General features: G+C 40.1%; 1 protein-coding gene across 1 annotated transcript in view; it reads right to left on the bottom strand.

The window, feature by feature from the left end:
• Positions 1 to 13,176, bottom strand: part of LOC105284372 (microtubule-associated protein 4) — a 34,761-nt gene that overhangs the window by 19,154 nt on the left and 2,431 nt on the right. The window contains exon 2 of the mRNA XM_026971313.1: positions 1,750 to 4,730. The gene's annotated coding sequence lies outside the window, so the exon portion shown is untranslated. The remainder of the gene's footprint in view (positions 1 to 1,749; positions 4,731 to 13,176) is intronic.

Below are 13,176 nucleotides of genomic sequence, written 5' to 3'. Positions count from 1 at the left end.
TCCGTTTCCGACTGACTTGCAGCGTAATTAAAGCGTACAATTTACTCGACAATCGAAAACAAGAAACGAGGATGGCCATGAGATTAGCGATCTCGAAGTGGCGAAAGTAATGAGACGCGTGCGTGCCGGTTGGGTCACGAAAGAAGCGTTGGATTGAAAAGGGTTCGAGTGCCAACGGAGAGACTGGTACGCTCGATAATCGATCATGTGATCGGCTTGCAAAATATATTCTCGTAGGCACACCTGGTACAGCCCTTCTGCGATGTTTCTGTAATAGTTTAGGGCGCTTTTATCGCGCAGGCTCTTATTTAGGGAAATAGGACGTATTTTATGCTCTTCGCGTAGAATGTCTTTTTATCAGACGCGCAAGCTCTCGATCGTTCTCCATTTTTATAAACACAAGTCGATATAAATATTGTTTCTTAATCAATGCAATCAAATTATTACAATTATTATAATTCACAATTATTAAAATTATTACAAATATTACAATTTATAAATGCCTCATCAAATATAATCGTTAATTATTATTATTTTCATTTTAGTAGCTATTATACAATATTCATGTTTCGTATGAGAACTTCATCGAGTATTTTGAAGTATTATTACGTCAAGGAAGGTATTGCTACATGCGAATATATGAGATTAAGTGAGCTTTCATTTCCATCGATTGGAATTGCCATAGTTTAGGAATTCTTTCATGACCGTCGAGTCTCCACCCTTTTCTCATTTTCCGGAAACTTCCGTCGCGCTGTTACGTCACAATTTCCACAATTGTGGTTCTGAATACATAATTAAGCGACGAGTACAAAAGAAAGATATATCGACAACACAAATGTCTCATGGAGATTTACATGTCCTAAATTGCTTTAAAGTTCGTAATTTTCCTAATTACATGATTAGCATACGTAAAAACAGATTGGTATACTTTAGAGGAGAGCGCCTTTACGCTAATCAGCCGACGTTCTCGACGACGACAACGTCCACATTGTACGCGTGTAGTCACTTTTAATGCGTTAAACGCTCTACGTGCGTAACATGTCTACGATGATTACTGCGCTACGGTGGGTGATTGAACTATTAATTTGTATCCGTGTATAGAGCGGACCGATTAAGAACAATTTACTGGCCAGCAGGGACTACGGGTTGCACAAGCAGTATTTTTTCTCGTTGCGGTGTGGCAGATCGGCGGCATCGATAATTACCACGACGGCGACAGTGACCCGTCTTACTCCGGTGGAGGCGACTATTTCCTCCTTGCACACGGCGAGCTTACGTCACTTTTAATACGTATTTATTTGTGAGACTTTGAAACACCCAGGAACGATCAAGTTTCGGACACAAGCAAGGTATTCATTCGTATCGTTCATCTACGCGCATCTTTTAATGCATCAGACCCGATAAAAAATTTCAATCACTGTTCTAGTCGTGTTTCGAAAGTTTGAACGTATCGTGCGCGGACCGGAGCAGACAACCGAGTCTAGAGTGTTCCGAGAGAAGCAAGGACGAGATGGAGCGGCGCGATGGAGCTTGCTCGTCGCGCGGACGGAAAGCGATCTTTATCCCGATGATGATTCTGCGTGACACGCGATAAGAGCAGAACGTACCGGAACGCGGACGGAGAACGAAATGTAGTTCATGTAACACAAAGTTTCGCGATGATGAAGAGAGAAACAGCCAGGCCTCACGGTATATTCGTATTCGTCGACGACGTCGCGACCTGGTCCCGCCGGGAAAGAGCCGACTTACCTGGACTCGACGATCTCGATCACGCTCCGGTCGAGCCTCCGCGACCTACGTCGACTCGTGAGTCACTAAGTTCGCGCGACACTCCGAAGGAGACCCTCTTCGGCGAGGTGCACGTTGCTAGTTCGGTTGCTTGGCACGTACGAGTCGCTGCCGTCCGTTTGTCCTGCCGTGCCTCTGCTCCTGCGCTCCAACGCCCAATGCTGGACTCAGCCTTACCTTGCGCACTGCTGCTCCACGGTAACAGCGCGAATGCTGCTTCACTATATACGAGTCTCGGACCCGCACGAGAAGCACAATCTATCGATAAATCATGTACACGTACTTGCACCCGCTCCTCCGCCGCTCCCTTCCGTCGCGATCTGGGTTGTCTACGCAGTTTTCTAGAACAACGCGATCCTCTCGAGGGACCTGCGTGTGCGCAGGACTGTGGGATGCGGCCGGATTGCACGAGAGCTTCCGATTATCCCGATGTAACTTCAGGAGTCTAAGATGTACCCAAAAACTCAGCAGATGCCGTTTTATAAAATTTTTTGCAGGCATCTTTTCTCGCATTTTTATGCAAGGACATGCGCAAAGATGCTCGTACATGCAACGGCATTGCATATACGAGAGAGTCGTGCAGGACGCGTCTTAAGTCTCAGAAGCGCATTTTCCGTCATAATTATGCCTTTCCACGTTCTGTTCATTGCTGAGGACGTTCACCGCGGCCTGCTCGCGGCTGTACTCGATAGAGCAATGCTCGTGCCAGCCAAATCTCCCGGCGATTAGGATGCGTTCCAACGACGACGTTGCTCCGTTGGTTACAAATCAAATGAAAGCTACATTTCCACGTAAACCACCTGATTATTTGCTCCTTTTGCATGTTTTTTGTTTCAGCAGAAATTTGTACGAGAATTCCTTCGTGCGTTAGTTCATGATAGAAGTAGGGGTGTATTTCGAAGAAAGTGGACATACGTTTCGCACTTGCCACATGTAAAGTGAAAATAGAAAAATATAGATGAAGAATTCTGAAGCAGTCGAAGCTGACAAGATCATTCTTTTTGAAGAGAAAAAATCCATTAGTGATTTAGGAAAAAGCCCCAACGGGGATCAAATTTGGGATTTTGACATTACTAGTCAGGCTCTCGGTGTCATTCACAGCTTCTATTACTGACACTATTGTGCTTGATTAACAGGCAAGCAAGCTGCAATTCCAGAGGGATGACGAACTTATTGTTTTGCGATTTGGTAGATCGATTATAAAACCGAGTAGCTACACACCGAGAATCCCTTAAAAAAAATAGAAGCCGGGACGATTCGCTAGCCTTCAAAAATTATTATGCCAGTCGACGAAACTTTCCTTGTGACTTGATCCGCCATGTCATGCAAGCATGACGGACCAAGTCGTGAAAAAAGTTTCACCATACGATGAAGGAAGACCAGAACACGGCCAAGAAATATGCTTATAGGTTCGATGTCTTCGTTTCATCATTTCCCGATTATTGGAGAAGTTAACATAGCGGCCGTGTGTGAATCAACAGCTTAAGCGTCTCTTCCGAAAGACGAAGCCCAGTTTTCCATACTCGAGTCTCCCTAATTACTCGGTGTATAGAAGATTTGGAATAAAATTGCCGTGATCAAGTGGACTTAACTCGTGGATGTCTGGCGCTTTACCACTTAGGTGCTTAGATGCCACGTTGATGCGAAGAATTTCTCGGTCATTTTTCAGAGTTTCCGCAGAGTGCTTCGAAGTCTCAATTACCGCCGAGCGTTTTCATCGGCCTCGGTGTGCCGTTTATCACCTGCACAGCTAGTAATATACATCTAGTAATGCTTGCTGGCGTGAATAAAGAGTCGGAGACGCACCCTCGTACGCGCAGCCATTTCAATTTCTATGTTATTACGCTAATGTGTGGGGCACGGTTGCTTCGTACACTCGTCGAGATGGGAGGAGCTCGCACAGAGTGGAGTAAGCAACTGAAAAATCACGCGTCTTCGCGTGTTATTCCAATGAATGCTCTTGGCATCCAATATCATTCCATATCTACTTGATACGACCAATTTTCGCAATTGGATTTTATCAGCGATAAATTGCCAATAACATGGGATAACATCGTAAAGCAAGCGGTCACGATGTATATTGCATCTGTGGTAACAAGATTTACTCCTCATGAAGAAATAAATAATAAATATGTAAGAGAAAATAAAATCCTGTATTATAAATTTCGATAAAAAGGAGAGAAAAATAATATCTTATTCAATATAATAATAACGTTTTCTCAAATGCAAAATCGCGCGTACCATTTCAAAATCCAGATTCGTGTCAAATCTGACTGATTTGATTCGATAACTGTTTTGTTGCATAAGATTTCTCGTTTCCATATAAGACTTTGCAAGAATATTTCAATATAATACAATTTTGTACGATTAAAAACGTAACTAAGATAACTGTGGCGAATTTCTTATATATTATTAAATTATTATATCTTCGCAATTCTTCAAACAGATATTTCAAATGCAATTGCAATATACTAAAACATCGCGAATGGGCCTCTTTGATCGTCAACGGTTAACGGTACAGTTAACGGTACTTGAAGCCTTTTGACATTCGCGAGATGATGTTGGCGCAATATCCCTGAGTCGATCCTTCATCGCGCCGGTTTACCTCGTCTGAGCATTATCGCGCGATAGGTCGGTATTCGCTCGCATGGAGGCCGAACTCTTCTCCGCTCCGAAAACAGCCCAGCCATTCATCCGGCCTAGCAGTTCACGCTGCATCCACTTCGGCCACGATGCTATCGCCGAACGAACTTGCGAGTGCAGTCGCGTCTTGGAGTCGCCGCATCTCGTCGGCGGAACGTCGGCGAGAAATCGATCGCACTTCCTCTCTCCGCCGAGATGTGTTTATCCGTTTCTCGAAACAGACTAGGAGACTTTGCTTCGATGCGAGCGCGATGATGTACGCCCTCAAGGAACTCGAGGGGTGACCTCGTTGGCCTTACCTGGAAGAAGAATTTTTGCCGTTTATTATCAGGGTCGGCAGATGGTAGACGATAACGGGAACGAGAACGGCGTGCAAAACGGACGGCAGTGCTTACAAATCGCCCACGACCTCGCAACAAAATTGCCGAACCGCATGGATATAAAATTTGACGGCTGTCAAGTCCGCGAAATTAGTGTGCAGTTAATGCCGCAGGAAAATCGATGCCGAGGGCACGATAATAGTAAAAACGGTAGGTACAAAGAAAATCACTTATCCATGATGCATACGTGAATGTTGCAACGTATAGTTATAGTGATCTATTGATCGAAACTTCAAAACTTTTCTATTACGTTGCTTCGTGTACGATAACGCGCGATATATGCGACCTTTCCAAGTGGCGTTAACTGCTGTCAGCTGTTAAAGAATGATAGTTCTCGAATGATAGATCTCGAATAATGAGCTAATCGACCAATTAAATATTAACTTCCCACAATAAACAAGTGATTTTTTCAAAATGGGTGCGGAATAAAGATTCTGCGTTCTAACTTTGTACAACAGCTTGATGCGAATGTACTTCAGATATACGCATTTTGAAATGTTTTATGGGGTCGACGGTTATGACAAATTCGTGCCTGCCGGCGATACACCAAGAAACGAAAGTTTTGCCATGTAGACAATTTAGCTCTTCGGTTGCATGACAGTCAGGATGAACGATTGCTTGGAATTTCCGCTGTTGGTTTTGCACTATTTTGTCACGCAGGATCGATCGTTTGCAATTAGTGACGGCAAACGAATGTAAACGAATGTAGAATGCAGTCAAACGTAAATAAAAAGCGTGTCATTAATGATTGAAATTTAATAATTATTCTAATTAAACACAATTATTAGGATAATTTTCCCATTATTTTCTGCTTTTTGAAGTAACATCATTTTGAGCAAAGTGTAGCCTCTTTTGCATGTAAATATATTTGGAATTTTCTAGATTTGATGGAGATTATAAAATTCTTGAATCTAAACGTATTTTGCCATGAGAGTTGAATGCACAAGTTTGATTATTAATTAATATTCATGTAGTTTATGATATTATAGTTATCATAGTTTATGATATTAATTTTGTAACGTTCTCTTCTGTTATTAATTCTCTAGGAATGACTAAATCTACATATGGTATTTGCTTTAGTAAAGTAAGCGGTTGAGGAAGATTAGATTAACAGAGAAATTTCTGACTATTCTTCAGTAGAAAAGCTCGGCTTGTGCGGCAAGCTCAAATGTTTAAAACACATATCAGCCGAGCAAAAAGTAGCATGATACCGACAGAGTGTAAAGCTCTCCCTTATCATTGAGCTTTCGCACTCGATAGATGCGTGATTAGTTACCTGATGCATTAGAGTCTAATGATTAGACTATACGGAATGTTTGGATATTTTCATGGAAATATAGCTCTACAGAAATTATATACAAAAAGTATATTTAAAATTATATTTAAAATATATTTAAAAATTAAGAAGTGTACCAAAATATAATATTTGCAAATTTATTTATCGGTAATATCGTTTTTTTGTTTTCTCAAGAGATTTGTAGATATATTACATATTTGATAAAACCTACTACGACTTTTACAAACGTTTTTCCCACATATTATTATATCTTAAACATTTCGTAGTAATGTAATTAGTGATTTGGTTTATAGTAAATGGTTTTCTGCTTCTATCTATGTTGTTTTAGTGTCACAAGAATTTTCTTTTGCAGCTACCTCACGATTTCCTCGTACAAAGCTTCGACGAATCGCGCGCAACCAGCAGCGTAACTTGCTTCAAAAGATGAGAATAAAGGAAGAAAAGGTTTTCTCGTTCGTATATAAGTTCTGAGCAGCCTTGTGCTCACTGGAAGAGCGCTAATCCTCGACAGAAGCCCTGCAAGGTCCCCTCTTGAAGCGTATAGTGGACAGTCTCTCATATCGATGAGGATCGATAGTCTCGCCTGTCTCTTACCCTTGCAAGCACTGTGCGCTGCCACAAAGCTCTTCATTAATATTTATTATGTGTCAAGCTAAGATAGACTGCAAAATATAGTCATGTTCAGGTTTCCCTTACTGAATCATTAGATGTGAGCACTGCGTAATCATTATTTCTTTGCGATTTATAAAAGAAGTAAATCAGCTCCTCTGTTATTTTAATAGTTTTATCGCATTTACTTATTAATAATTATTATTATTTTGCACTTTTACCTCTTCTTCTATGAAATAATTAAGTTCACATTTGATAAAAATTATAAGCTGATTATTCAATTGTCCTCCAGTAAAAAGTCGCTGAGATTATTTCCACCGAAATGATCTTTGTGACCCTGTTCTTTTTATATTCTTAACATGTGACAATTTTATAATCGTTCTCAAGAGGAACTCGAGGTTGTAGGTGTTTCCTTTCGTGTGAAAACTTCTAGCATGTAACACTGATATTACACTTGTGTTGTAAATAGATGATAAAAATCTTAAGTGATAGTTGGATGTTAATCGCGTTTACATTGCGTTAACATTCACCGATCATTTCAATCTCGTATTTTTTTGCTCTCGGAATGTTTACACATTTATAACTGTTGCATATTTTTCAAGTTTAGTCTTTGCCTAAATTATTATATAAGCTTGATATTATTTTATATTAAAATATTTACATATTATATATATAATTTAATATTATAAATAGAATATATATATCTTTTATTTTAATTACATTATATTTTATAATTTTATATATTATATAATAATATAATATTATTTTTTATAACATATTGTATTAAATTAAATTATATTAATATTATATAATATTAACATTGTGATTATAAATATTATTTTGCATATGTATCTAGTGAAACAATGTAAGATATGTTTGATCTTATAAAATATGTGTCAGAAATGTACATATTCAAAAAATCTTATAGTTATCTGCATTTTAAAAACTGCCTTTGGACTTCCCATTTTGACTGAATACTTTGTAATAATAATAGTAATCTCAGACTAACAGCAGTAAAAATAGTTGCCTTTCAGAGAGAAACGTAAAGTAGACGACGAATCGTATGGTGAGCAAACAGGACACTATATTTACATTGCATGTTGGGAATTAGTGGATAACGAAAAGGTGACACGTTGCTATTCTTAGCGTGGACCGGTAGACCGGTAGGTACCTGTTTAAAGCTGTTGGATTCGATAGTATTGCGTTGAAACGTAATGCAATCACACACGCGCACGCATGCACGCACGCATGCATGCAGGTATGCACGCATACATTTCTTTCCTCTTTCTCTTTCTGTCCACATTTAAATTATTCACACAGGTCGGTTGCTGTTGCACGAAAATTGGCTTACTTAATTGCAAAGATAATTTGGATTCAACTTGTGTTCACATTAACAATAAATAATTTTGATTCAAATATTATATTGTTCAAATTCATAAATAATTGCAATTTTATAATGTTATTATTACTTATATTTATTACTCGTTACTATAATAAGTAATCAATACGTCTTTTATTTTTTTAATCGTTTTATTATAATTGTTTTATTTAAATTGTTTTATTAACATTCTATATAAATATCGATCGAAGTATTTCATGAAAGAAAGACGGACTGAAATAGCCCCGTTGCAATTTCGTCATGTTCTTATTAAAGGCAAGTGTACACGCTCATTTAACGTTTGCACAAAAACATGTACTGATCAAGGATAATAACGATCATTAATTAAGGCGAGAATTTTTTAACATCGTCAGCAACTCGCGATCGTCGGTTGCGCCAATAAAGCACGAACAATTAGGCGATCGGGACGATCTGGTCCATTAGCCGCTTGTCGTAAAATTATCGGCAAGGCAATATCGCGCAATGGCAATCCCACACAGACAATCGGTCACGCCTCGGCATCAAGACGTACAATAATGACGATTGCCGCGGGTGTGCCCACCGATCGTTTCGAGTAAATTAAAGACGTTCACTGTCTACCTCAATACGTCCACTCATTAAACACATTACGTATAACGTTGAGCCGTTTGACAATCGCACAGGACAATTAATGATTTCTTGTGTCCGTTGTGTCCGTTAATGATTTCTGTTTTCCGTTTATATAAGTGAAATAATCGTTCGTTCTTTTCTTCAGGAGATTTATAATGATTATAAAAATTACACTGTTTTTCAGGCATATCTCAGGTGATCATAAACACTGCACACGAAACAAGGATCTCATCAGCTTTAAATGTTATACATTATTTATCACACATTTTATCTAATCTGTTTTCTTGGTTTTGACTTTTTGCGACTGAGTAGCAATTCTGTAATTATACGCGTAAGTGGTTCTTAAAAGCTCAATTTGAAAGGTTCTGTCATCGATACGTCAGCGAATCTTGATGCTTGAAATTCTGCGTATGCACTCTCTCCGCTCTTTAAAAGGGCGCAATCTAGCAGACGTTAAATGCACGTCCGATACAAACCGGCTCCGCCGAGGCACGGATGCTGCGCCGTCGTCGCGCCGTTTTATTATCGATTCCCCGCGTCTACTATTCCAGCAAACCCCTCCTAGGGTTCCTACCCTCGCCCTTTACCCAGCTTTTGTATGACACTACGCGCTCCCTTTCCTGGTTTACCCTCACCGCGTGCGTTACGGAAGGGCATATTGACGCCAGCGTGCTGCACTTTCAATGCAAGGAAAGTTTGCCTTCCTGAGCTTCTACGCGTTTGTCTCAAGTTCCTAGAAAGTTTGTACTTGAGGAAGATAAGATTACTCTCCAATGGTGTTCTAAAACGATCACTATCCACAATCGGGCAAATATGTTTCGCCAAATTTATGTGAGATTGATCTCTCTGTTTTCTTCATCAAATACATACGTTAATTACATCATAAATGTTTAAAAAGATATATCGATAAAGATTATTATATATCTGTTTGTAATTCTATAAGAAGACATCTACGTTAAGTACCAAAAAATTACGTACATATAATGCAACATTTACTCAATCGAAATAAATAAAAATATTAAAACGCTTTTAAAAGAGAATTTTGTAGATTTTGAATAGACTTGTTTGAATTTTTATAAATAGCAATTAATTATTTTATACGTATTTGACGTTGATGTTAATATTGAACAAAATCCTGATTGATGTGTGCGTATATTCTATATAAATAATTCCTCTCGCGGCGTATAAATGTATAGTCTCTGGCAAAACATGCAGTTCGATCGCCTTTTTTATGACTTCCTTGTTTCCACGGAGCAGATTATGAATATTAAATATGAAACCATTATGTAATCATGTACCCGTTGAAACCCAAATAACCATAACGTCGTGTTCCCAACCACTTACAAGTCTCGCTCACGAGATGTGACATCATCGATTATCATGACCGAAGTTAGTCTAAATGACGTCACATCTACTTGATGCGATATTATTCTGCTTCTACACGTCTCTTTCCTTTCAAATATAAACGTTATATAAACATTGCGTGACAATATAGAATCTCCGTCTTCAAGCAAAAACTCCATTATCCATTTTATTCTTTCTTCTTGTAAAATTTTTAATTGTTTTTCTATAATCGGTTGATTTACTACTGCCGCACATTTTTATCAACCGTTTCATTAGCGGCAAGATCGGCTGCGCGATGTTGGCTCTTTTTTCTTGGATAAGCCTGAGCATATAAATGGATTACACAGGAGATATTATTTTTATCGTACCCGTATACTACTCCGTGTCGCGGGTAAATATTAGCTTGGCGAAGGCGGTTACAATTTTTCTCGAGATAAGTGGACTGCCTCGTAACGCACTCACTGATAGATTGGTCGGCGTGCGAATGCGAAGTGCTGCTCTATTGCTCGTTTATCTGCGCGAACGATTCCGGCGATTATGTCGCGAGATATAATTTTAAAGCTGACGTAAGCGCGTGCGTTCGAACTGTTATCGCTTCGTGCATTTATACAGGTAGAGAAATACCTGTTTGGCCTGAGCATCCTTGATGTATACATAGCAGTGAATTGCATATTTTGCGCAGTCTCAATTATTATTTGTTACAGGTGCAGCCGTTACATCCGCAGAAGTTTGGCGAGCATGCAACCGAGCTCTCCACGCCCTTCCCATTTTTTTGTACCGCGAATATAATTCACCTTTCACGAATAGTATTCGTGTTTCTGCCAACCCGCATTGCGAGTGTGGCGGACAGGTATCATATAAATTACGTAATTGCGTACGCATGTAAATAAAAAAAACGCTTTTCATGAGTTCAGGCTTTCGAAACACGCGTCTCGCATCTTCATAAATCTGCAATTTAGATGAAGCAATCGAGGTACCCGCCGAGTGCTTCCCGTTATGATACGCATAAAAATGATTGGAGTTATAACTTCGTGCTAAGTGCCGTGCATCATCGAAGCCAGGTATCGACACTATTAACTAGAGCATCACTTGGCCGAGTTCTCTCGACGATGGGGCTTTAGTCGGAAAGTAGGCCCTTCCTCGCTCGGCGGGATGATCGCCGATGCTGAATAGCTGAATGCCCGTCGCCGAAGCCGCACTCGAGAGCGCATTTTTTCGCGACGAGAGAGGAGCCGGTCGCTGAACCGCACGTGCGAAAGAGTGCCAAGAGAAAGAGGCGGTCCTGCTAATGGGACCTCGGCTACATGCCGACGTTTTGCAATTTGCGGCAGGTCGTTGCGATGTTTCGTCAAGAGTTTGGTCGATACCGCGCGCTGCGAGCGAAGCGTAATCCGCGCGAGTTGGCTCAACTTTTTCGCCACACCTCCTCGAGGTCGGATGTTTATCGGTGGCTTGGTAGAGACGTGTGCGTCGAGGATCAAGCAATACCCATCGCATGCATCGCGCGATACCCTCAGGAGTATTACGAGTTCATCGGAGCTAGCTCGCGTGAAATTAATTGATGTTGAATCGCCGCGAGATTCCATCGCTTTCTGGCAACAGGTATTCCATTTTCTCGAAATTATATTGAGCAAGCAGAATCTAAAAATCAATACGCGGTTGCTGATGCATATGTTTCAATCACTCTATTTATAGTAGTACGATATCGTCGAATACGATCCTGCTTCGGATCTTTTTTAGCGGATAGTTAAAAACTAAAGATAATTCCGTTATAATAATATTTCATTTTCGTACTTTAGGGTCTGGCTGGCGTAAGCGGGTGATCCATTTATGTCGGAGAAATGATTAAGTTAACGATAGGGTCCATCAAATTATTAAATCAAATAAAGATCGCAGTGTTTCATTCTCGAAAGAATGTGCGTGAAACGGACTGGGGTCCGCAAATATATGACGCATGTTACGATAATGACCAGCATTAGGGCCCGAAGCGGGACGTGGGTAATGAGCAGAACCTTGGCCTCCTACTCGCGTAACGTTAAATATTCACGTAACTTTGCTAGATATTCGCGCGTTAACACTGTACATTGCGTCGCCTGGTTACAGGCCATTAATTCGCGAATGTAATGACTAGCCCAAAGTATTCGTTTCAGCCAAACATAAGCAACATAGAGAACTGATCGCACTATCAGATTAGCGTCTATCGTGCAAATTGAGATTGCATAAAGATCCTCCCGTCACAATGTTATCATGAATTAGTCTTCTAGATTAACTTCTTGCGTGATCGCATAATCCGAAATATTTGCTTAAGCAAATTTGCTGCAAAAAAGATTAATATTTTATTTTTTGTTCGTAATTGAAAATAATTAGAATCAATTTATTACGTTTATGTGTAACTAGAATCGTGTTAATAGAAAGTGTTTTGGCGACGTCTGTCGCGTCAATCGCCACAACTGCGAAACCCCTCTGGACATATCCGGAAGTGACGGACAAACAGCGGATGCCTGTCCGCCCAAAGCGTCGTCCCATTTGAAAATGCTACGACACGGTCATCCGATTAAAAGCCCGTGATCGTGAAACCGCCCATCGCAAGAGAGTCCTGGCAATTCTGGCAATTACACGTCTACGAAACATCGTTAGTTCATTGATGCTCATCAATTTCCTAATTGGCCGATGCGTGCTCTTCTCGGGCGCTGATTTTTCTGCTCCGTTTGCCGCAATGTAAATGCCAAGATACTTATGTCGGAGTTTAACGATCCGTATCATCATTCGATTATGATTATACTGTGATCTCGCATTAAGATTTGCGTCACGATAAGTCGATGTGCTAAGAGCTAAGAGGTATCAGCGAATTCTGGAGCAAAGATTCGTCGCGACTCACGGAAAGAGCTCACGATCACGCAATTGTTACTCATTGAGACCTTGAGGACCTATTTAACATAGGTCGGTCTGGATTTATTGCGACGTGAGCATCACTAGACAGCTTTAATAATCGCAGGGCCACCTAGCTTTCTTGATTCGCAGAGAATTCTATATCTTTTCTTGCTTTAATAATCCTAATAATTTCTTTTAATTTGACAAACTTCAGAGTCTCTTTAATAATCATTTGCCCTTTAATAATCATCTGATTA

The sequence above is a fragment of the Ooceraea biroi genome, chromosome 7 (assembly GCF_003672135.1).
Source record: "Ooceraea biroi isolate clonal line C1 chromosome 7, Obir_v5.4, whole genome shotgun sequence".
NCBI lineage: Eukaryota > Metazoa > Arthropoda > Insecta > Hymenoptera > Formicidae > Ooceraea > Ooceraea biroi.
This window is presented reverse-complemented; position numbering and strand designations above follow the sequence as displayed.